Source organism: Canis aureus, chromosome 11 (genome assembly GCF_053574225.1).
Source record: "Canis aureus isolate CA01 chromosome 11, VMU_Caureus_v.1.0, whole genome shotgun sequence".
In the NCBI taxonomy this organism is placed as follows: domain Eukaryota; kingdom Metazoa; phylum Chordata; class Mammalia; order Carnivora; family Canidae; genus Canis; species Canis aureus.
Window position 1 is genome coordinate 62,126,864 of NC_135621.1, and position 25,024 is coordinate 62,151,887.

Consider the following 25,024-nt stretch of genomic DNA (forward strand, 5'->3'; position numbering starts at 1 on the left):
TTCTGTCCCCAAGAATAAGTTTTTTAATCAGACAAGCATGTTTTAAGGATCCTGACTACAATCCTGATAACTGAACATTTGGTCAGTCATATTTTCTTTAACTAGCCATTTTCCAGTTTATTTTCTAGATACTTGGAAGTTTCTGGTATGTTGCTTTTATGATTCAGGGAATCCATTCTTATGGCCATATAGAAATAGTCTTTTCTGCCAAAGTTTGGTTTCTGAGGTGGGAATGCCTATAAATTATTGCTGCCTTCTTATTTCTCATTTTTTTAAAAATGAGAATTATTTTGAAGCAGACCAGCTATGTTGTGGACTGAACTGATAAAGGAAAAAGAAAGAGGGTTTCGAGTAATCCAGTCAGTCCTTTCTGGAAAACAGAAAACTGGGGTATAAATGAATCAACAGATATTACCCTTTTATATGTGCTCCCATCTTAAGTGTATTCGGTGTAATAAGAATATATAAGCTAGAGGGGAAGACTTTGTGATCTATGCCTCAGATTTATTTCTACTCCCTGGAGTCACTGCTTCACTAACCTTGCTCTGCCCCACATCATCCTTCATCCTTCCAAAGTAAATAAATGGAGTTCTCTTCAGATTTTTTTTCTTAATTAGCTATCAAAATTTGAGGTGTCACCCAGACTTTGAAGGCCCCTCTGACACTGTCCTAAGAATGTGGGGTTGCCCCACTGTCCTTGACCAACTTGCCCCTCTTCCATCAGCGGTCGCCAAGATACATACAGCCACACACACGTTTTCTGCCTGGCTCCCACTGCCAGTTCCAGAGATGGCGGAGCTCCTGGCCTCTGTTTGTATATAGAGCTGTCTGAAATGCATTCGGGATCTCTTGAGGTGAAAAGAGTTATATAAACAGAGAATGTTATTATGGATTCTTACTACAGATGGAAATGACTGGGTATTCTCAAAATAAATAACATTTCACATTTTTATAGATATGTAACATAATATGCATGTGTGTGTGTGTATTTATATTCTTTCCATCTTGAATACACAGCCTCTCCTTCCTCAGCACTTGGATAAGCCATTCATTTTGCCTCCTGCTTTTTTGATTCTCTTCTTAAGAATTCATTTAATTGTTGCCAGCGTTTGGGGAGTGAGGATGAAGCGGTTATAGGCTTCCTGCTAGCTCCCACCAGATAAGCCTGCCGTGGCTGTAGCAGTTAGGAGAGCTGAATGCTGAAAACACTTAAGTTCTGTTTTTCCACTTCCCCTCTAAAGAGAGATCAATCAGCTTGTGGCTCAGCATAATTACAAATGGAAACTTCCTAGAAGAGATGCCCAGAGTTGGAGGATTCGGTGTAAGGCACCTAGATTCAGAAGCTGCTTGTTAGGTATTTTGGGTGTCCCCCTCCTCTTTTTATAGAATCTGCATATTTATTTTCTTTGAGTTCTGGAGGGCAAAGTATGCCATGTCTCATTTACATTGATCTACTCTCAGTAAAACAAACAAGTGAATGTAGGTAAACGAATGATAGGATTAGCACATTCATAACGGCACCATTCCCACAAGGAAAATCTCGAGTATTGGGACCCTATGCCTGGGGTTTGCAGAAAAGAGCCAGAGATTTATCCTGACCCAGGGAGGAAGAAGATTGGCATCCACAAGTCCAGGCAACACAAGGCGGACAACAGCTGGCTTTGCCAGCTCCACCTGGCTCCAATAAAGGACTGGCTAGCATCCTTGGCAGTGGCTGGTGGGAGAGGCAGACAGAAGCCAACTGCCCCGAGGCTGGCCAGTTCTGGTGGAAGGAGGTGGAGGATGGAGAGGTAGTTGGGTGAGAGGGCCTCAGGCCCTCAGTATGGTGCTGAAAGAATGGCTGACTTTGGGGAATTCAGGCCAATTAGAGAGTGATCCTTTCACACTCAGCCATCTGGAGATGCCTGCAAGGGGACTGACTCTCCTCAATGATGACTTCTAAATTTAAGAGGATTTGATGTAATTTTAAACTAAGATTTACTGAACGCCTCATACATGAACAGGTTCTTCTGTAGGTCAATGATAAGCTGTGGTCAATGATAAGAATGATCATAGTGGTGGTAAGAACAAGATGATAATGATCATGGCTGGCCTCTAATGAGCACTTAGTAAGTGCCAGACTCTGTACATCCATCAGCCCTCACCATCTTACTCTTCACAATCTTCCATAACATAGGTATCATCATCATCATCATCATCATCATCATTCTCACCCTCAGTTTAGGAGGAGGAAACCAAGATTTAGGGAGTTTAAGTAGTATTCCCAGAGTCATAAAATTAGGTAATAGCTTGGATTGGCACCCAAGCAGTCCAACTCTTTTTTTTTTAATTTTTTTAAATTTATTTATGATAGTCACACAGAGAGAGAGAGAGAGAGGCAGAGACACAGGCAGAGGGAGAAGCAGGCTCCATGCACCGGGAGCCCGACGTGGGACTCGATCCTGGGTCTCCAGGATTGCGCCCTGGGCCAAAGGCAGGCGCCAAACTGCTGCGCCACCCAGGGATCCCCAAGCAGTCCAACTCTTAATCTGAATCCTGGACTATGTGGAAGAAGGAACTAGTAGTTTAGTAAATAAGGTAGGCATGAAAGAAAATACACAGTTATGATGAAAATAATCCCATAGTAATGCACTCTGCAACAAAACAAATTCATATATAACATGATTGAATATTACATTTCATTATTGTCTTTAAACTCACCTATACTCAAAAATTAACTGCATAATAACTCGTTTTTTAAGGTTAAATTTTTTAGACTCCATGCAGAGTGATGTGGAAGGGTGTCACTGTAGAGTAATAGTAATAGTAGCTGATTTGTATAATACACTAGTAGTAACTGATTTTCGTTGGCCATGTACCATGAAGTCATTAATTCTAGTTCTTACAACCATCAAGAAAAGTAAATAATGTTATCCCTGATGTTCAGGCCATGGAGCTTAAATGATCTGTTTAAAGTGGCAGAGTTAGTAAAATGGCAGAGCTGGGATCAGAATTGAGACAGAATGATACCAATCCAATGCTTTCTTCACTATGCCATCAATATTGCTGGTCTTCCATAAAGTGGGATGTATGAAAAGACTACATATGGTACAGTTACACAGAGTAGGACGCATATTTAATTGTATGGAAGGAGTTTTCGTGGAAAGAGGAAGCTGACATTTACTGAGTTCTCCCTATGTTCTAGTCACTGAACTGAGCAACTAGCGTGTATTCTTTCATTTAATTTTGTAAAAACCAAGTCAGGAGTTTATAGATGAATAGGGATTTTCCAAAGAGACTGTGGGGATATATGGCTATTCCAAGCAGTAGGAATAGTATAGAAGGTGTGGAGGCATGAAATAGTATGGTGTGTTTGTGGGAATTCAAATCATTTTGGTGTTATGAAAGAATAAAGTATAGTATGGAAGTGGAGTATGTCAGGGGCACCTGGGTGGCTCAGTTGGTTGAGTGTCTGAGTCTTGATTTCGGCTCAAGTTATGATCTCAGGGTCATGAGATAGAACCTCATGTCAGGCTCTGCGCTCAGCAGGGAGTCTGCTTGAGATTTCCTCCCTCTGCCTCTCCCCTCCCCCAGCTTGCACTCCCCCTCTCTCTTCTCTAAAATAAATAAATATTAAAAAAAAGAAAGAAATGGAGTGTGTCAGTGTAGAGGGATGGAAGATGGTGGTGACTGAAGATGATGTTGTAAAGATAGAACTGCAGTGACATTAAGGAGGGCCTTGGAGCAAGGAACATGGGTCTTTTCCTATAGATACTAGGTAGCAGAGTGAAGGGAGAATCAAGTCTAGGTAAATATTTAATTTTCCTAAAAAAATCTTGAAAAGTAGAGCTATTATCCCATTTCTCTTAAGCCAATAAGAAAACAAATTCACATAGAAAGATGAAAGAATTTAGCCAAAATCATGCAGTTTGTAAATGGCAGACATGGGGTTTGAACCCCCCCCCCCCCTTTTTTTTTTTGGCTCAAAAACAACGTATGTTTTATACTAAGTTGTTGCTTGAAGTAGCTCATTTCCAGAGATTGGAAAGCAAATGAATGAAAAGAAGGTGAATAGGAAGTGCTCAGCAGCTTCAGACATGCTCATCCAAGATTGTCTAGTTACCAAAATTAATTTCTTTCTTCTTACAGATTTTCATTAAAATCCCCAATAATAACCCTTGAATTAACCATGAATTTTTAAAAATGTCAGTCAAGAAAGGTGATGTGGTAAGATGGAGTCACACAAGAGCATGAAGAAAATGACCACTTCAAATAAAGATGGAGCTTCTCTAACTTCTTTCACTAGCTAGGTTGCCACTGTTTAAGTTTAGAAAGTAGGGCGGCCAAGAATTGCTGGTGCCGGTCGTGCATGCACAACGACACCCAATGAGGACAAAAATCTCACTAGCAGTCTACTTGCCTAGTCCCAACATTGAGCTGTCTCCATCTGGAGGAAAGGATCCATTTTTCTACCCATACAAAAGTGCCATATGGGTTAGCAGAAGCCACCCTCAGGAAAGAAGGAAGCATCAATAAATTGGCAGTTCTCATCAAAAGTTTGATTTAGTCTCCACATTTTAGATCAAGGAGCACCACTGTAACAATTGTTTGCATAATTTGCATAAATGGTAGCATTAATGTCGTATTTAATGGTGCTTTCAACCTCTTCTTTAAGTTGTCATTAACCTTCCCATGCATTTGATATTCTTGATTGACACCGTACATTGTTTTGCTCGGTTTTTATTACGACTTGTATTTTGTCCTCACCAGAATGGAAAGAGCTGTGGTACAGGGGTCAGAGGATTCACTCTTCTACTCAGTAATCAGCTGAATATTGCCATGTTGGTTACTTTCTCGGAACTCCACTTTACTTAGCTTTGAATTGTGCCAAACCATACCTACTTCACAAGGGTATTTAATGGTTAGTGCCTGGATTAGAAGCAAGTGCCAAAAAGTGGTCATGATTATCCATATGTTACATAGTAGCAGAGTCAGGATAACACAGAAATATATTGGCTTGGAATTGCTATCACTCCAGATCACTGAGGTGACAGGTTTACTTCAGGGACAAATAATGGATTATGGATTCAAAATGAGGAAGTTGCAAGGGGATGGAAGGGCCAGTCTTCCAGGTGGCCTGACTCCACACCACCTATGGTCTATGTTTTCTGTAGTCACTCTCTAAACCTTTTTTGGTTGAAATCCAATTCATCATGACACTATTTTATTAATATAACACAGGGTGTATAAAGCTACACATTAATTGTATATATATGTTTAGATTATACATTAAGTATCTAAATTGTCTCCAAGTTTTTTGCTCAAATATACCTTCTCCGTCTATCATCACCACTCAAAATAAAATCCACCTTCCACAGCACTCCTTCTCCTCCTCTCCTACTTTATTTTATATCTCCTCATTATTTATTAACCTCTAACATACTACTTACTTGTTATTTTGTTCACATCTTCCCCCCACCCCAACACACACACCAGAATATATGCCCTATGAGAACAAAGATTCTGTTCTTTATTTTAATAAGCTTTTCCAGCACCTAAAACTTAGTAGGAGGTCAATATGAAAAAGGAAATTATATTCTTGTTGCTTTTCTGCCCTAACTTCCAGGACCTGGGAGCTTATTTCAAATAAACTTTTCAATAAAATGCTTTTTCTTTTGATAGTTAAGATACAACTCCAGACATAGAAGGTCTAATTAGCATACTCAAAAATTTTCCTTGGCCCATCATTTATTAAAACCAAAGTAATTTCCCAATTGTCCAGAGTGATGCATTGTCCCCTGGGAAAAGAGGCCTGAAGGTCGCTTTTGTCTATTTCATAGAATGAAATAAAATTTAAAAGTATGTCTTCCATCTGTGATTTTCTTCCTGTAGTATTAGAGACTTCTAAGATTGTAATGTCAATCTGAGGTATTCCCTAATAGATAGTAATTAAAGACTTAAATCTTGACACAAACAATGCAGAGATATTGCTCTGAAAGGGTAAAGAAAAAACGAAGTCCATCTGCTCCAAATCTCTCAATGTGAAAATACTTGTTTACAAATTGTAAAGTCCATAAAAATGTGTGTGCGAGTGTATGTTGCTTTTTCAGTAATGGTTATTTCAAGCGAGTGAAGAGCTTTACTTTTGTCATCTATGCATAACATTTGTATGAAAATAATGAGACTTTTTGGTGACTTAATTGATCCACTGAATTTTCAGATGCTAGTTAAATAGCTAAGGCAGATGAGGTGACAAAGATTTTTTTAAAAAATTTTTAATGTAATGGAAACACAAATAAATTACAGTATGTTTGTGTAAAGGAATCATTTAACAAGACAACATACAGATATGTGTGGGTTGAGGGGGAAGATGGGAAGCTTTCTTATAGGGAAATATAAAATGGTACATAATTCAAGATCACAGACAGCTTAATCACATAAATATAAATAGAGACAACCCATTTTATTTGTTGCCTTCTTGCTTTTATATTTTATCCTGTAACTTTATTTTGTTTTACAAACAGTGATTTTTCTTTCTCTCTCCTTGAGTAACTATTTTTCATTCCTGAGTTTTCACAGGGGGGTGGGGAGGGGTGGGAACAGGCTTAAAATATCAGTAAGAAAATAGGAAGAGGACTGAGCTATCATTGTCTGCAGGTTGTAACCTGTGTTTATTGTTTTTTTAAGGGGTTAAGGTACAACTGCTGTGGCATCCAGAAAAAGGAAAGCATACTGACTGATTCTTGTGTGTAAGAAGCATTTCAGCCTAAGCTTAGTGAACTTCCCGGAATGCTACCCTCGGCTGATGGAAGCTGAGCTTGTGTTGTAAGCAGTGCATATTATTGTATAAAATTTACTGCAAAGGGGAGTGATATGAATAGAGAATGTATACAGTAGCTTACTGCGTGCTAGCAGGTCTTTTCTGGGCTCCTAAATGTTAACTGGATAGTAATGTAAGTTATTACACTCATTAAATTAGGCCACAAACAAGTCAACAGTGATTCAGCAAAATGGCTTTGTTTGTATAGTGCAAAGAAGTCTGATAGATATCCAGTCACACATTTATGGCTAAATGGATGAAGATTTTAACATTACAGCCTAATAAAAACCCCATACTGTGTGATTAAATAAGAGGGAAAGCAGTAAAAAAGAGAACGCGTAATGACGGTAACATGTAGGTCAGTTACAATTTAATTGTCATTGCACTTCATTGCTAACATATCAATTCTCTGCTGCTTAGCTGAGCAGAAAACAACAACTTAACATGTACACTGGGCCCACTGACGAGTCGTCAAACCCCCACTTCCATCACCTGCTTTTGACTACTTCCTTAACAACCACATGAAGTCTTCCTGCTTTAATAGGATAATCTCGCTGAAAGCTCCTGCTGACTATTTCTTCCCATGCTCAATGCATCAATGATCAGTAAATTTACTTCACACTCTACATAGATGCTAAAATTAGATTGTTTGCATTACAACTTTCAATACTTCTGCAACAAGAAACACCTGCCTGCAGATTTATATTGTTTTGTTTAATGGTTTAAAATAAAGATAGCCTCACAGTGGCGATACCTTGATGTACTATATCGGAGGCGCACAATGGCTGATCATTTTTCTTACTTATCCAATTTGTACTGTATTTCTTGCCATATAAGGTATAGCTTCATTATCATTAATTGCAGCTTTAGAAAAACCGAGGAAGTATTTATTCTTGCCAACTTTGCTGCAATTTTACCTATTCAGTGCAACTAAGAAAAGGAGGGGGGTAAAAAAAGCACTGTATATTTAACTTTTTTTTCCCTGAATCTGGATAATTCACACAGATCTCAAAGGGGCTTTGGCACCTTTTTAAAATGTTAGCTCTAAAGAATTGTCTGTCTAGCACACTTATGCTGATCTATAGTAAAGACTTAACCGAGTACATAACTGAACTATTAATTCAGGTGCCTAAGGTGACATTTTTTATCCAGCTTAGCGTAGTCTATTCCATATAGAATAGAGTACAGCTCCTGGTAGAAAAAATGATCCAGCAGAAGGTAGATAACTTTATTAGAATGATTAGAAACATCAACATTTTTTTTTCCTTTTTCCAAATCTTGTTTTAATTCGGATTTCTGGGAATCAGGCCCATAGATTCCAAATGTCACTAGTGTACACTACTAGCAGATTTTCTTTCTTTTGCACCTTACCTACCTAGAGAGAATTATGTATCATCTAAGGGGAAGAATAAGGGCCTAGCGTCCAAGATCACGAACAAGGAAAGCAAAAACCCCAGGAAAAAGTCCTACTCCTAAATTGATGTCTACAGGCAGCCTGTAAGCAGAGAGAGTTAGTAGGTGTGTCTTGAACATTTGGAAGGGGCCTTGTAGTTACTTCCAGAACTGAGTTTATAAATCCCCACTCTGGTTTAAGGACCAAGATAGATAAGTACAAATCCAAGGCTATAATCATTAAGAAAATGTTTATAATAACCACCTTTCTTATGTTCGTTTCTTTCTCCTTTATTCACTAAGGAATAGGAGCTCCTTTCTTTGAGTTCAACCAGGGAGAAGACCAAAGTAGTACAGTACTTTTGGTTTCCATGGTGCTACTTATAAAGATTATGCAGAGTGCTTAATGAATAAGTAACTCTTCTCAACACTTTGCAGATGAGACACTTAAGAGATTTGGACAAAAATAACAATATGAATAGAAAGCTGTGGTGCTCCACATGCCTGATTTTCTGCATATATCCCAGTCTACTCAACTGCACCAAAAGGGTGACTTATCTTCTGTTGCTATTATTCTTTGACATCACTCTGATCATCAGTACAGGTCAAATTGGTTCCTCTGGCATGGTCAGCTTTCCTACCATCTTGGATAATCATGTCTAGAGGAATTGAGGACACTCATTTCCATCTAGGAAATGAATACTGGTGATAGCAGAAATGACTTGACATACTACAGATATTCCAACAACTGAGGTAGAAGTCTGAGGAAGACCTATCATCTCAGAACTATCCAAACAGATTTTTTATTGGTAAGGGTTTTCATCCTTTTATTTTAACTCATTTGTTGAGTGTCCGTATACGTCTCTCTCTGTCCCTGTCAGAAATAAATTATAAGTAAAGGACTCATTTTCACAAGTAACATATATTATTCAGGGGGGATAAATGCATTGATTTTTCCATAAAAATGAACCCTGTAGATTTACAAGTGCCTGCCTAGCTAACTACAGAAATGTGTGATAAATTCAAATTCACAACAGTGGATTTAACCACATTATCATCCAAATAATCCATTTAACTATATTTTAACCTATCTGAAGGTAGCTGGAAGAAGGATTGAGAGAAACAGTTTTCAGGTGTTTTTAGATATATTTGAGTCATAGTTCCTACTTGTCTAATTTTAAACCTTGACAAAAATGCCCTGCTCATTTTATCTTTGAATCAAAGAGAACTTGGCAAATCTCCTAATGACAAACTCCATTCAGTGACTTAAAGTATTGATTCATCACCCAGAATATTAACTATTTCCATTTTTTTTTATGGTACTGGGCTGCTTTAAATGTTAAGGCCAATCAGTGTTCTCTGGGGCCATTTTAGATTTGTCTCTCTCAAAGCAGTAGGAGACCAGGCATGGAATGAGGGAGCTAGAGCCCCACTGCACTTTGTGTGTGTATGTGTGCATGTGCCTGTGCATGCATGCATGCCTCCACACACACGTGTGTATGACACTGATGTAATGTTTGATTTGACAGGATGGACTTCTACTTGCTCTAACAGCTGCCTTTTATAAGCTTATCTGAAACCCTGACACAATTTTTGGAAGCTCATTAGACTTAAGAGTGATTGCAAATGAAAGAGGATGCACGGTTACTCACTGACATTCATGCCTGCTTTTTAAATCTCATGCTGTATTGTTGCAGATCTTGATTTCACACTCAGATGCTTAACCCCACATTAATATGTGTCTTCTTCCTCACGATGAACACAGTCGCCTTCCCTGTCTGGCATTATCATTCCCCGCCAACAAAATGGATTGCAGGAAATTGGGAGTGGGGAAACAACAATGACATCTCAAAACTTTAACCATGATTTTTTCAATGTGTTCTTTAATGCAATACCTATTTTTGAATGCCTACTATGTACAACCTGTACCAACCAAGCACCATGTACATTCCTCTTGTAAGTCAGGTTCTTGAATAAAATGGCAGATATTTTCATCTCCCTAGGGTCATGCCAAAAGTCTATTTCTTTTTATCTTTCCTATTAAATTATGTTTACCTGAATATATCAGGTTCATTTCACCTAGGCAGGATGTCCCATTAAGCATGACAAGTAGAAGGTTGCAAGATTAATGCCCTTCTTGAGCTTGAATTAGTGTGTCAGCATCTTTCCAGACCTGGGACCAGAGTATATAGAAAGTATTCCATAATGGACCTTAGCCTCTAACTGAACTGCTCTAATATTATTCCTATAACAAGACTACTTTTAAAGAGCCTCATTATTGGCTTCATTAGATATGTTACTTGCATCAGTGGCTGTAGTTATGCGTATAATATAGGAGAGGTTAACATAGCGTATTTTTTATGTATTATATGGCATACAGCTTGAAGTAGCCAAAAGGTTTATGGCGATGTAATTGGTAGTTAGTGTGAAATTTGTAAGACAAATAGACAATATCTAGGGTAACCCCTCTAATCCTCTTCTTTCAGTTTTTTACAGCCACCAAAGGGCCTCATTAAAACAGCAGTCAGCACCTTAGTGAAAAGATACAGTGCTTAGAGTGCCCAAATGTGACAGAAAATCTGCATTTTGTAAATCTGACACCTTTGATAGATTATACAGTGTGAAGCCATTTCTTCTAAGCGTTATGATAATGCTTAAGGTTCTCTTCTGAATCCAACTTTGCTATATTCACTGGCTATAACAATGTGAAAAAGAGCCGATTGAATAAAATGAAGCTTAGAAGGTAGAGAGGAACCTTTTTCTATGGCACAAAGCTCTTTGCACGCAAAGGGGCTGGAAAGCAGCCGTTGGCATTTCCAAGGACCACTTAATCTTGGGGGTAACATTCCTTTCATATGAAGATACTGTTTATGACTACACCAGCATTCGTGGATGTGAAGGTGAAACAACCTGTGGGTTTCCAAGGTGGAGGAATAGTAGTTTTATATGGTACTTGGGAAAGATTATTGGCTTTTCATCTATTTTTACAGATTAGTGTTTTACAACTGTACCCAGGCTAAGGGAATTAATGAAAACCTTACTGTTCATTTCACAAAAGAGACTTTTGAAATCTGAAACTTCAGAATGCACAGGTTCGATGCAAATGATGTAAAAGTAGGCAAATGTAGCTTAGTTCTAGGTGGCTGCCATAGCAGAGCAGGCCATATGAAAGTGCCACCATGAGTTTTGGAAATGTTACTGCAGCCGTCCTACGCAAAGATCGCTTCCCTCCAGACTCTCCCCATACCTTCCCCCATGCCAGCACGAGTGTTGCACCTGGCCCCTTTCCATCAAAGGCTAGTGCCCAATTCCCCACTCAGGAAGATTCTCTTGGACAACTGACAACAAAGATGGAGCCTAACATTGGAAGGCCTGTAGAAGAAATCATTTAAAAAATTGCACTATGTATAAATATACATTTTCACTGTAGCTCTAGGAGAAGAAGGTATAGAACAAAACTTAAAGGTGATTATTATTCTCTATTTTGGTCCAAGATTGGAGAATGTTTTCTAATTATGATAGGACCAAAATGGAAGGATGACACCTCTTGAGACCTTTGTTTCTGCCTGTGGTTGAACACCATCCTTTTGTGTCTATTTCCAGCAATTCCAACAAAGAGAAAAAAGTCCGTTCCCTACTCTCCCAAGTTTTCCGTTTCTCTGGTCAAATGATATTGAAATGAATTTTTGTTTATAGAAACTTCTAAAAAGATAGACAGACCTTTTTGACCTATATGCTTTATGCATTTTATGATGAGTATAAACTGCTTAATAAAGTAGCAACATATATTTATTAAAAGTTAAAAGTAGAGAAGATGATTGAAAAGCATCTTGAATTATTTATGTTTTTACTCCATAGCATGACAATAAAGTGTTATATGTAAGCAGGTATCATTCAAATAAAGGAAACCTAACTGGCCATTGTTCATGCTTTAGAATTGAAAGTCTTTGAGGACAGATTGATAATCAGACTTAAACATGCCAAGGTAATCACCTCTCTTTCCCCTTAAATATACATGGCCATACATGCCTACTGAAATTTCCTTTTCAGTATTTTATGTGTACTCATTTCGAATCTATTTATTAAAAGGGTTAGTTTCCCCCATACACACTGTGATAAAAGAAACCAGTTTTCATTTAAATGATTCCATTTAAGTATTTGCAATTATTAATAATACAGCATACAAAAGGAAACATTTCAATGACAGGAACCTTGAAACGAATCCTTGAAAATTTGGAATGGATATTGCTTTCTCTTACAAGAATCTAGGGCCAGTCTCTACTTTTGTTGAATGCAGTAGTTTTTTGTTTTGGTTTGGGCTTTTTTTTTTTTTTTTTTTTTTTTTGAGGGTAAGAGCTATTAAATTTTAGTCAGTTGCTAGAGGGAGTGGCAGGCCTCTTGGCTGAGAAATCTACTTGAAATTACTCTTTGGGAGAAAAAAAAAAGGAGAAAATTGCCTCATCAGACCCATCTTTCAACCAACAAATCCTGTGACTCTCACTGTTCTTAATTGTTGACCCCTACCATCTGTGTCATGCGATGTGGCAGGAACTCTCCCTTCAAATAAAGGTCCATGTTACCTCATCAGGATGTACTTGTTAAAAGTGATAATGGTTCACAATCGGTACTTAGCCAATGTGAAATACAATATCCTCTCTTAAAATGTGGAGGTTTGGGGTCTAAATTAATACCTTGGTACATAAGTCATTACATTATCTGAAAATCTTTTGATTTGAGTGGAAAATATCTCTGAGATGCTTTTATTATCCAAAGAGTTCGAAATGCAGTATTTATTTAATTTGGGAAGTTATTGTGTGATGTTTACTGCTGTTGAGTATCATTTAGCTTTTTAAAAAAACTGCCTTTACATATGCAGTACCAACACTTGAAAATGTATTTAAGGAAATTATATATTTTTCTCATCAAATACATTTTTTAAAAAATTGATATATATGTGGCATTAGCTGAGTGGGACTAGACATAAAAAAAAAAATCACTATCTTTTACAGTGAATTCTCTTACTGCATGTGGCTTTCCTGCCCTGAAAAATGAACTTAAAGGGGCATTGTGAATAGGATGTGTGGGTTTAAAATTCAGTGGATTATTCACATCTGTTAGGTGAGAATTAAAGAGAGCTGAATAATGTATTCTTATGTTTTAGAGCTATCACTGCCAAAGGCTACTGACTAGTAAGTATCAACATCTGTGTTACTTCTTCTTTAGATTTCCTGATTCGATGTGTCTAAACATTTCATTTACTACTGGAATTTTTTAAAGTTGTTTCAAGCTTCTGTTTGATACACTATTTCATTGAAAGATATTATTAGCAAATATTAGTTAAGGGATTATATATACAATTAGCCCTAAATAACATTAACCGAATGTTGTGATACATATTATTGAAAGAACGTCAGATGCTTGAGACGGTAAATAATGGAATAAAAATAAATAAAGGTACCTGTATTTTGACAGTGATATTCCACCTCTGGTTTTCCCATGCGCAAGCGTAAACACACACTCACACACACACACACACTCTCTCTCTCTCTCTCTCACGCACAATCATTCAAATGCCTTTTCTTTCTCTGACAAAAATATTCATTAAAAACATTTCACTGTGCTGCCTTTTAATATAGCACGGGCATTCAACCTGCGCAGGAAGCTTCCTGGAACCGCACAAATACTGTGTAATTATCTGGTGGCTCCCTGCTGGCTGCTGCATATTCCAAGCACAAAGTGAGCAGCGCATTTCTAGAGCCTGACTCCTGTCTTCATTGTCCCTGCTTGGAATATGAAGCCTCACTTCATTATAGTAGACCTGATCAAACTTGATAGATTTAGCCATTATTCTTGACTGTGTCAACTTTCCACAGTTTTTTTTTTTTTTCCCCCTCCTTGGGCTCTTTTGTTTTGCCACCCAGGGAATGCAGAATATTCTGAGTCTAGGTTTCTCTCTTTCTCGACTCTTCTTCTCTTTCTTCCCTCCCTCCCTCCCTCCCTCTGGGCTCTCTCAATCCCCCTCCTTCTCCCTCCACCCCATTTCTTTCACCATCTCGCGCCCCCTCTCCCTCTCCCTTCTCCCACCCAAACAAACCAAGGATTCAACAAATAATGTTCCTTCCACATCATGTGATTCAAGGAAAATAAGGCTTGCAATTTTTCTCTCAATTGTCCTCTTTGGTTTTGATTTTTCAGTTACTATAAAAGAATTCTGCAGCAATGTTGACACACAAGGCAGAAATGCTTTGAAAATCCTTTTCTGTTTCCTGTTAGTAGCACAGTAACTTTTGCTCTATGATGTTGTTGTGGTGATGGTTGGGTTTTTTTTTTTTTTTTTTTTTTTGGTCTGTTTTATGACAACTTTCAAGGAGCACTTCAGAGTTCATATTTTCAAGGATCATCCACATCAGTGTATCTTATCAAATTTTATAAACGTCGCAGTGCATTTTCTTTACAAAAGGCATTAGATCATTCTCTAGGCAAATACAGATGTTGATACAACTGGTTTAGCATAACAGATTGCTTTGTAGTTTTTGAGAGTTGCTATGCAACAATAGAGAATTATATCCTACTTCTCATAACATTTTAAAGTATCAAGAAAATAATGCAAGCTGTATTACCATAATTAGGATCACCATGATCCCTCCCACTGTCATGGAACAAGTTAATCAATATGTGAGGTATTTGTTACTGCTCTTAAAATACTTAGAAGGTCAGTTTATCGTTACCCTAGTTAATGAACATTTTGTGGTGAGATTTCATTCCCAGGGTTTTAATTTTTTTCTGTAGTGTATATATCCCTTCGGTGGACCCCAAGCACTGTTTAAAAGCAGAAAATAATGGTTAACGTTAAGGTCTGCTTATTAAGTGCAAATTATGAATACAGTAAAAACTTAAGGAGCTTGGAAAGTCCTCTACTCTCCAGAGTCTCTCCAAACCACTCCCACCCCCCTTTATTATGTTTATTTTTGGAAAGCAAAAGCCAGGCTCCCAATATGATGGCTTTCAACAAGTTTGCTCACAGGATCCTTATTGTAGCGTCTGGTTTTTATGCCACAGAAATAAGGTAAGATGCTAGTATGGCTTGAATTTAATATTATCCTCCTTGAATTAAAAATAAAATAATTATTTTTTTAGAGTGGCATTTTCAGTCACACCAAAAGCTTCGCGGCATCTTAAAATGTAAATTGCCGTGAAGCAACACAAAGGAGCAAGGGAAGATTTTGAAGGCAATCGCACTGATCACTTAATTCAGTGGCTGCATATCCACTTGGCATAAGGTAATTAGAGTGCCACATTGCTGTAAAGACAGAAAGCTTAGGGTCCCATTCTGACTCACCCAGACGATAATACATGATTAGAAGTCAGTGACAGATCACAACTGCTGAATGACCCACCAAGGTCTTATCAAGGGCAAATCGCATAATTAGCATGCACTTCGCTGGCAGAGGAGTGCAGCGCTATTGTTCCCGCACAATCAAATTAGCCCCGCCAATGAGGTCAGTGTTCTGTGACCTTAGAGACATTGCATGTATTATTCCCCCCCTCCTTGTCACACACATGCATGCGCGCACACACGTGCAAATGTGCACACATTTATACACACTTAAGCTGAACCTAAGTTCTGTGGACACTAAAAACGTGTTTTATGGAGACATTTTTGAAGTACACTTCATTGACTCTTTAGTTCACCACGTATGGAATGAGGAATGAGGAAACCAGCTAATGTAGTCTGACCCTGCGGGACACATATGTAATGGAGCTACTTTGACATAAATTCAAGAATCTAGTGAGGCCTGGATCTCACATTATTTGCTCTCAATACATCTGCAGCATCGCACGTGTACAAACGAAGCCTTAATTCAAGCTTCCGGTCTCCTCGTCCTTCCAGTAGGCAGAAGGACCCGGTTGATGTGTCCACTCCGCCTCTACTCCATCCACGTTTTCTTCAAGCACTGCCCATTTCTAGGACCTGAAGCTTCTCTCGGGAAGGACAGTGTTTGGGGAATGGCTGAGGTCTCTCATGGCTCCAGACTATTCCTACAGCCAAGGTACCGCCCCACTGTGCCGCCAACTGTCCACTGAGTGCAGCTGTTGCAGGGTCCGGTGCTTTCCTTGCTGCGTGACATGTCAGTGTGCAAAGCTGGCATCTTCTTTTCATTTTCAGCAACTTGGGGATCTGGGCAGAGCCCTTTGGTGAAACAACTTGAATAACCAGCTTGGAGGCTGTTTCGTTCTCCAGCCTGAAAGTCACTTTCCCGTTTGTTCTACACACACATTTGTTCATGTGTTCAGTGCACATGAGAGGTTGTTGGACACTCTGCAGGAGCGGCGGCCTGTGTTACCTCCGGCCCCGTGATTCCCATCTTCCAGCTGTACTCTCTCTGAACCCAGATCCGTCACCCATGCCTCTGCACCCCATTCCACTGACATTACCTGGTACTGAACTTTCTACTGATTCTTTTGAAGAAACTGTTTACACCGTATCATATTAAAGCTGAGTTTGGAGTCCTTTAATGAGGATAATGAAGATATTTCATGCTATTTAGAGCTAAATAATTTCAAGTTTTTAATCTCCAAATCTTGCCCAAACATGACTCACAATTTACTACTATTAAGATAAGACTCACATGAACTGAGATTTCATGACATTTTCAGAAACATCTAGTCCAAATTTTAGTGCTAATGAGAAGTCTAGGGAATATTGATTTGTGTAAGAGGGAGGGGCTCTGGCTTGAGGCTATTGTTGAGGGGTGAGGGCTGCATGAGGTGCGGAAAGCTTTGGCTGTATGGTGCAATCAAGTAGCAATGGATTGAACATGAGATGACTTGGGTCTAGTCCTGGCTTTGAACTTGGCTAAGGCTTTCTTCGTTCTTGGCCTTGATGTCTTTATCTGCAAAATGACTAGATTTGGCAAGAGGCTCTCCGTGGTCCCTCCTAAGCAATAGTATTTTGTATTTCTAAAACCTGTGTGAAAGCTTTGCCCCTGTCCATTTGGTTATAGGTACTAATCGACTGCCGGCCTTAATGTTTGCACATTACAACCCTGACCACCGTAACTGATAGTAATGTTGTAGACAGGGGACCGAAACCTTGGAATTATAACACATGCAAGGAAGAGAGGGGTACAGATGTATGTATTGTTTACAAGATTTCCTCTCCCTCCCACCTTCCATGCATACACCTTCTATAATTAAACACTAAGGAAGGGGAGAAGCCAATGAAAGCACAACTGATTTATGTTTAAATAATAGGTTCCCAAAGTGTCACAGAGAAGGCAAGTTCATCTTTGAGCCAATTAAATAATTCTAGCTCCAACTTGGCCTCTTCCGTAATTGTTCTATTTTGTGATGCTTGCATTTTAATGGGCAATGCATTTTTACAATTGTACCGTGGTGCTCTTGTGCTTCCAAACATATTTTCTTGGGTAAATAAAGGATCTTGATTGACTTCTGTTTTCTGAAGCTGAACTACATGGACATTTTAAGAGAAGGAGATTTAGATTAGGGTTTAGTAGTACAGGTCCTCCCCAAGAATTTATTTCTAAAGTGTATTTCATTTGTTATAAATATCCCGGCCATTTGTGCTAAATGCGTGGATGAAACTTTTTTCTTGTATGGTACAAAGATAATTTCTAAAGGTGTTGATTGTGCAAACACAGGGACATTTCCCTTCAATGAGAATTAATATTGTCTGTCTCTAGCATGGTAGTGGTATTCAGTGTGCCACAAAAGTTCCTGAAAACATTATATTTATAATGATTGTGATAAGCTATTCCATCCTCCTGGTATTTAGCCTTCATGGTAACTTCTTTTTGATGAAAAAATATAGAGAATTATGCACAAAGGAGCAGTTTTTATACTTGTAATGGAAATATTAAAAAGGGACCCATTTTTACAAATTGTCTATCTAATAGAGATTTTACAGCATCTGTAAAATATAGAGACTGCATCTTGCAGCACTGTATCTGCTGTAAGGGTGTGTGCCAATTTGCATAAAGTGTATATTTTCATATGTGTGCTCTGTGTCCATTATATATATATATATGTATATATATATATATATATATATCACATATAAATATAAATCATGGAACCCAAAGTCTCAGGGGGTCCCCCCCACCTTAGGCATCCAGTGCAAACCATGAAAGTCCCCTAACAAACAGGATTAAAATTCACTCCTTTCAACCATCCCAGGCATTTATTCCTTCCTTTTCATTGAGCTACATTTGTCTGATTTAACAAGATAAGATTTGAGTGCTGATGCAGCCCGTTGTTAATGTAGCAGCCGCATCCGCCATACCATCGACACTCGGCATCAGAGGAATGCATAAATCAGGTATTCAAAAAAAATTAGATATGCAGCACACCAGTTTTATAGTCCCAGCCTCAGAAATTGAAATGGCCCAGATTAATGTATTATATCTTACACACTGTCCGAGTGAATCAACTTTAATATATTGAACAGATTCGCAGAACAAGACTTTGTTATCTAAGGAGCACTCGGAAGAAGGAATTGACCTGAGGATTTGATTTGGTTCAGGTAGTTCATGTTGTACAGCAGCATTTGAATAGTTTCACATAAAAATAAAATTTGTATTAGAAATATTTCACATCATTTCTGGGCTCATCTGCACGGCAGCTTTGCAGAGGGCCAATATTATAGAAACAATGTCCGGCCAAGATATGATTTTAACCTTTGCTTCTGACATGGCAAAACAATATAATTGTAATTTTAATGCAAGCTGCTGTTTCTCAGCAAGGCAGCTTGTACAGGCTGACTTTAACTAGTTTGGATTTTGACTGGAAATGAAATGCCCATTGAATTGCTCATACAATAGAAGCACCACAATTTGTAGCATTCCATTCCCAGAGGCTCAGTCGGGGCTGAGGCTGTTCTGTGAAGAAGCTGCTTTTTATACTGTTGGATGCCATTCCTGGGGAAGGACCGGCTTGGAAGCAGTGCAAGGTTGTGAGGACAGTAGCTCTTTTCCTTGCCAGGCTGGGAGAGCCATGATGAAGAAATAGTTTGGGGATTTGAAACCAGAGATGCTGTGTTCTCCACCGCCCCCGCCCCCAGGCCAACCCCGGCAGTCTGGAAGAGGGGAGGGAAGGGAAGACAAGCAAAAACTGAAGTCTGGGGAGAAACAGTCTGCATTGGGGGGTGGGGGGTGGGGGGGCGCGTGGCAAAGTGTTTCATTCTTCCAAGACTTTCTCTTTTCTGTTTCACATTCTAGAGAGCCCTCCTTGTGCAACCTTAGGACCTGCAAGGTTGTGCTCTCTTTACAGCGATGGTGCCTGAACTCCACCAACCTTATCCTTCTCAACTTTGTCAGCTGTGTGATCCCAGATAGCTGTAAACACCCCTCCTACTCAAAGACGGCGTCTACCTGTTTAATGCATTTGATAGAACAAATGCTCTCAGTAGCGATGATTATTTTATCATTGAGCCCTGAAAATCTCCATATCCCTGAAGTGTTTGGAACAAGAGAAATAGGCCAGGGAAAATGTATTAAATGTAAAGACAGCAAATAGATGCACAGCAGGTCAAACACTAGTTCCTGTTATAAGCAGGTGTAAGGTAAACGAGAAGTCAAAAGAAAACCACATTCTTCTTCCCAGGAAGGCCCTCCAGGAGTTGATAACAACTATTATGCCTATTTACCCCAATTAATCTTGCCTCTTTCACAGGCCTTTGGTTTATCCTGTTTTTGTGGAGATTGGAGGTCTAAATGATCTACCCAGAGCAACAATTAAAAGGCTTGCTTTGGTATCGTCAGTCACCTTCGTGGGTAGATGGCTACTACCTGTTCTGCTGTGATTGGTGAAGCTGTATGTGAACATGTCTGACATCAGAAACCCAGCTAGGTTTTTACAACTTTTACTAATTTTCTTTTCATCTGCTTAATTGTTATTTACTCTTCAGATGTCAACATAGATACCATTTTCGACTTGGAACCCAAACCTCAGCCCTCTTTTGCTTCCTCCCCTACCAACCAAATCCAGGCTGCTCCCCACCATGCTCTGCTTGCATCCTGCATCCCCCTTTGTCACATATTTACTTGCCATTTAGTAACTGCTGATTTCAATGTCTTTCTCCCAAGACGACTCAAAGCTCTTTAAGATGGTCTTTTTCATAATTATATGTCTCATTCTTAGCACAGTGCCTGGCACATAATACATTTTCATTAGCTTTCCCCAGAATGCACTTTTTCAATCATTCATTCAATATTTTTGAGCGCCGACTATGTGTCAACACTGTTCTAATCTCCAGGGACACAGCAGCGAACGTAGCAAAATCACTAATCTCACAGAGCTTATGTTCTAAGGTGGGAGATGGACATTTGCAAACCAAAAAAATATGAAATGAGCCGTATGGAATTTGGCCATATGAGATCTAGAGAAATGGCAATTTCATATGGTCCAGCCTAATGCCTAGTATGCCATGTGGAGATAATGAGCACATCAGTGCAGTAATGGTGTTTGACAACATCATCTGAGCCATGTTTCAGTGAAAGGCTCCTGCTTGAGCTTATTATACTTTAACATAAAAATTCTCCAAAAATCATCAGGCAAAAATCGGGCACCATTAGTCACATGAAATATAATAGTTGCTCTGCTGGTTACTGAAACAGCAGTCCTTGTGGCCTGTTACGTACGTGTTGCCTCGCAGTGCTTACGTGGGCCGTTCCAGGCCTTGCTTCTGCGCTCAGGGGTCCCGGCATTTTCTTAGAGCACCGCAGAGCCAGCGTTTGCCAAGTTCCTCTGTGGCCCGATCTCTGGATCTGTGGCCAACGGGATTCTCATTGTGCCACGGCAACTCCTTTTCCTAAAAACCTCTGGCCCCTCACTCTGGTTCTAATAAACTGCTGTTGCTACGCTGGGAAGAGTGATTTGGGGGCAGTCAGCCAGGGGAAACGAGACCAGGCGCTTTGCTCACTCTCCTCCTCTTCCGAGCTGATGAGCACCCGCGTCTGTAATTGTACCACAAGTGGCAAGTGCGACTCCTTCCCCGCTGCCCCTCACCCTGCTCCAGGGCGCTGGGGGCCCCTCATCCCCGTGTGCGGAGCGGCCATCAGATGGTTCCTGAGTCCAGGACACTGAGGGGCCGTGCTTCTCTCCAGCAGGCACATTTGGCGCATTATTTCTCACAGCATGTTCTTGTTGTAATATCCAGCTTTGACAGCGCACATTCTCCGAGTGTGTATGGGGAAGTGTCAAAAAAAAGTGCTAACATTTCTACTAGTTGGGATCATTAATTTTCTCAAGGAATTACTAAATAAAATGACGTTTTAAAAAAGCCCTCCTACGCTGCCATTTCTGAAGTTTTATTTTTAAATGTTGTGTGCCCTTAACTGCTTTATTCCCCTTGTACTTCGCTTATTTTTCCAGATGAAAGTTCATAGCTTTTTTTTTATATGATAGATATGATAAATATTTTTGCGTATTTTTTTTAATTATATAGCAAACAGTGCTGTTTGCTAGCTTTTGCTGAAATTGTAAAGGACTTAAGAAAAGAAAAAGGAAATCCAAAACAAAGAAAAGTAAAAAGAAGCTGCTACACAGGGGGAGGAATATGGTGAATTTTATCCCTCTAAGACCCTAGGGTTTTGATCAAGCTTGAGTGAAGGCATTATGGGGCATTATGTCTTATTTCGATCATCTCTACAGCAGCTAGTACAAGTCAGTGTGCACTGAGAAGGCTGGAATGGCATTTGTGGAAAAACCATGTTTATTAACTTTTGTTTATTATGCTTTATGTTGGATCTAACTGGACCCTGCATTACTGCATTATGGAGATTATGTTCCCATTTTACATACAGGCAAACTGAGGCCCAGAGAGTCCAAGTTTACACAAACCAACAAGTGACAGAGCTAGGACGCAAATCCGGGTCTCCACCTCTAAAAGCCCATGCCCTCTCCACTCTGCTACTACTCCACTCTGTTTTTGACATGGCAATTTCTCAAAATATGTTAGAGGGATCCAAAAGTTCAGCAAAGGAATGTATTTGCAATCAGGAAATGGTTGAGATACTCATTCATATTAAAACTGAGGTCTATTATGTATCTGCCCTGGGCTTGTTTTGGAAATCGTGGGGATCATTTTGTTTTTTCTTTTCTCTTTTTTCTCTCTTTCTTTTCTCTTTCTTCTCTCTCTCTCTCTCTGCATTCTTTCCTAAGGACTTGAACCGTTCTGAGGGTTCTTATCCTTGATCCCATGTATCCTGACATCAAGACACCCTACGCAGTAAACTGTGTACTTCCTCCTGCCCTCATCCTAACAGACAACTTGGAGATCCGCAAATGTCTCCCAGCATTCCTATCTCACTCTTTTCATTGAGATAAAAACAAAGTGGCTCCAACTCCCATGATCCCAAGGGAGACCTGAAAGGGAACAGGAAATGCCCTGTTCCCCCAGGCATCTTTCACTCTGGAGACCTGAAAGGGAGGGGGAAATGCGTGCTCTCCCAGGCACCTCGCACTCTGAATCCTTGCTTTCTCTGAACTCCCTCCACAACACTCAGCTGCACTTACGAGCACTGTCTTCATTCCCTCAAGCACCACAAAAAATGAGTTACTGCACATAATATGCATTTATTGATGGTTTCCAATAGTAAAGAGGGATTACAGCATGGAACAGAAAACAACTTTAAATTGACTGTGTGATTTCTCTCTGCTTATAGGGCCTTAAACATCCTCATTGCAAGGCATGTCCACATGGTCTTCCCTAGGACTCAGCCTTAGACCATTGAAGTGGGGCTTGGTCTTCTTACTATAATCCTTTCACTGCTTCTCTTCTCCCCTTAGATTTTCAACCCCTCCATTCTTGTTCCCCCAGCCCCAAGAGGAAAGATAAAAATTCCTATAAGGTAGTTCTTCTGAGCAACTGAGCACCCCTTCTTCCCATTCCCCACTTTCGATGGCCACCTGCTTTCACATAACTAAAAGGTTCACTAAAGTCTATGTTAAACAAAGAACCATCTACCAATGGGATGATTTTAGAAGCTTTCCTAGAAAGCAGAAGGCCTTCCAGTCATATTATTTTTATAAGTAACATTTTGCTCCTCATGTTTTGACATGTTTTGCCCACTGGTCTGACCTGGATTTGACCATATGCCAGAGTTCAGCTAGTAGCATGTCCTCTCCTTTCTCTGCTCTCCCCACACACCTGGTTGATAGCTTCTACACTCAAGAAAACAGATTTGACGAATTTGAAAAGCTATATGTACTCTTTTGTTTATTATAGCATTATTTACAATAACCAAGATATGGAAGTGACTCAAGTGTCCATTGATAGATGAATGGACAAAGATATGGTACACACAGACACACAAATATTATGCAGCCATTTAAAAGGAAAATATCTTACCATTTGTGACGACAGGGATGGACGTAGAGGGTATTATGCTAAGTGAAATAAGTCAGGTTAAGAAAGACAGGTACGATATGATTTCGTTTATATGTGGAATCTAAAAAAACAAATGAATAAACAAACAAAAAGTAGAATCAGGTTGATAAATACAGAGCACACACTGATGGTTGCCGGAGGGAAGGGGGTTGATGCGTCAAATGGGAGAAGGGGAATGGGAGATAGAGGCTTCCAGTATGGAATGAATAAGTTATAGGAATAAAAGGCACAGCAGAGGGAATGTAGTCAGTGGTATTACAATAGCGTCTTATGTGGCAGATGGTAGCTACGCTCATGGTGAGCATGGCATGACATATAGATTTGTTGAATCACTGTATTACATACCTTGAAATAAAGTAATATTGCGTGTCATCTATACTCAAACAAAAAATAAAGAAAGAAACCAGGTTTGGGGATCCTTGAAATTATTACTCCCTCTTGGGACTAAGCTAGTTTTTTAATCAAAGCACTAGGCCTCTGTCTTGTTGTTCTCTATTCTCGGGTACCATGTCATACAAATGCCAGACACACGAATCTAAGTTATTTCTTTCCATTCATAACCAAATCTGCCATGTTTACAGGAGGATTTTTTTCCATCCATTTGTAAATAATGCCATCCATAGGGTCTTCGCTAATCTGAAAGGCAAGTATAAGATGAAGCCTATCTATAGTGTTAATAATTTAAATGACACATAGTAAGCATTTTCTACCTGCTTGTCACCATGTCTACTAAAGCTTATATAATGTAAGCTTTATCAAGCATCGTGTGATGGAAATTAACCCATTTTACAGGTGAAAACCCTGAAGCACTGAGTTTCATGAGTTGCACAGAGTTATAGAAATAGGAGACAGGATTAGAACTTGAGCCTTTTTGTCTCCAGAGTACAAGTTATTAACCTACATACCTCTCTACACAGGCCTTCATATATAATCTGAACCAGTGGACCCCAATGGAAAAAGTGTAGAGTACATTAAAGCCAATTTAAGGGAAAGGAAGGTGCCACAGCGTCAAGCATTCTCCTTGACCAGAGCTAAATTTATCTTTGACTTCATTATTTACTCCTGGGACATCCTCTTAATTCACTTAATAGTTCCATCAGAACATCTGATAACAATCCATTGCTTATTTATTTCCCTACTGTTTCTCTGGACATTTCTTAGATCATGTGTTAGAGCCTGGAGATCACCAAATGAGTTGATATTTCTAAAGCATATCAAACCAAACATTTGGATAATGTCTAAAACAACCAGTGGCGGGAGTTTAGAGTAAATTTTACGGTGCTTCTCAAGGATGACGTTTGAACTATGATTCAGAACTCTCTTTGTTGCTAATCTTACACACTCAGAACATTTTAAGCACACTTACCTGAACAGCATGGTTCTCTTCTGTGCCTCCTTTAAAAATGGTGCTCTGCTGGCAGGAA

General features: G+C 39.3%; 1 protein-coding gene across 6 annotated transcripts in view; it reads left to right on the forward strand.

Moving 5' to 3' along the window:
- The window catches only part of LOC144324194 (uncharacterized), a 580,701-nt gene that overhangs the window by 427,566 nt on the left and 128,111 nt on the right, over window positions 1-25,024 (forward strand). For 2 of the 6 annotated variants that reach the window (XM_077915477.1, XM_077915475.1), the window contains one exon: window positions 6,667-10,901. The exons of the other annotated variants lie outside the window; for them this stretch is intronic. The gene's annotated coding sequence lies outside the window, so the exon portion shown is untranslated. Of the gene's footprint in view, window positions 1-6,666; window positions 10,902-25,024 lie in introns of those variants that run through there. 6 annotated transcript variants of the gene reach the window in all.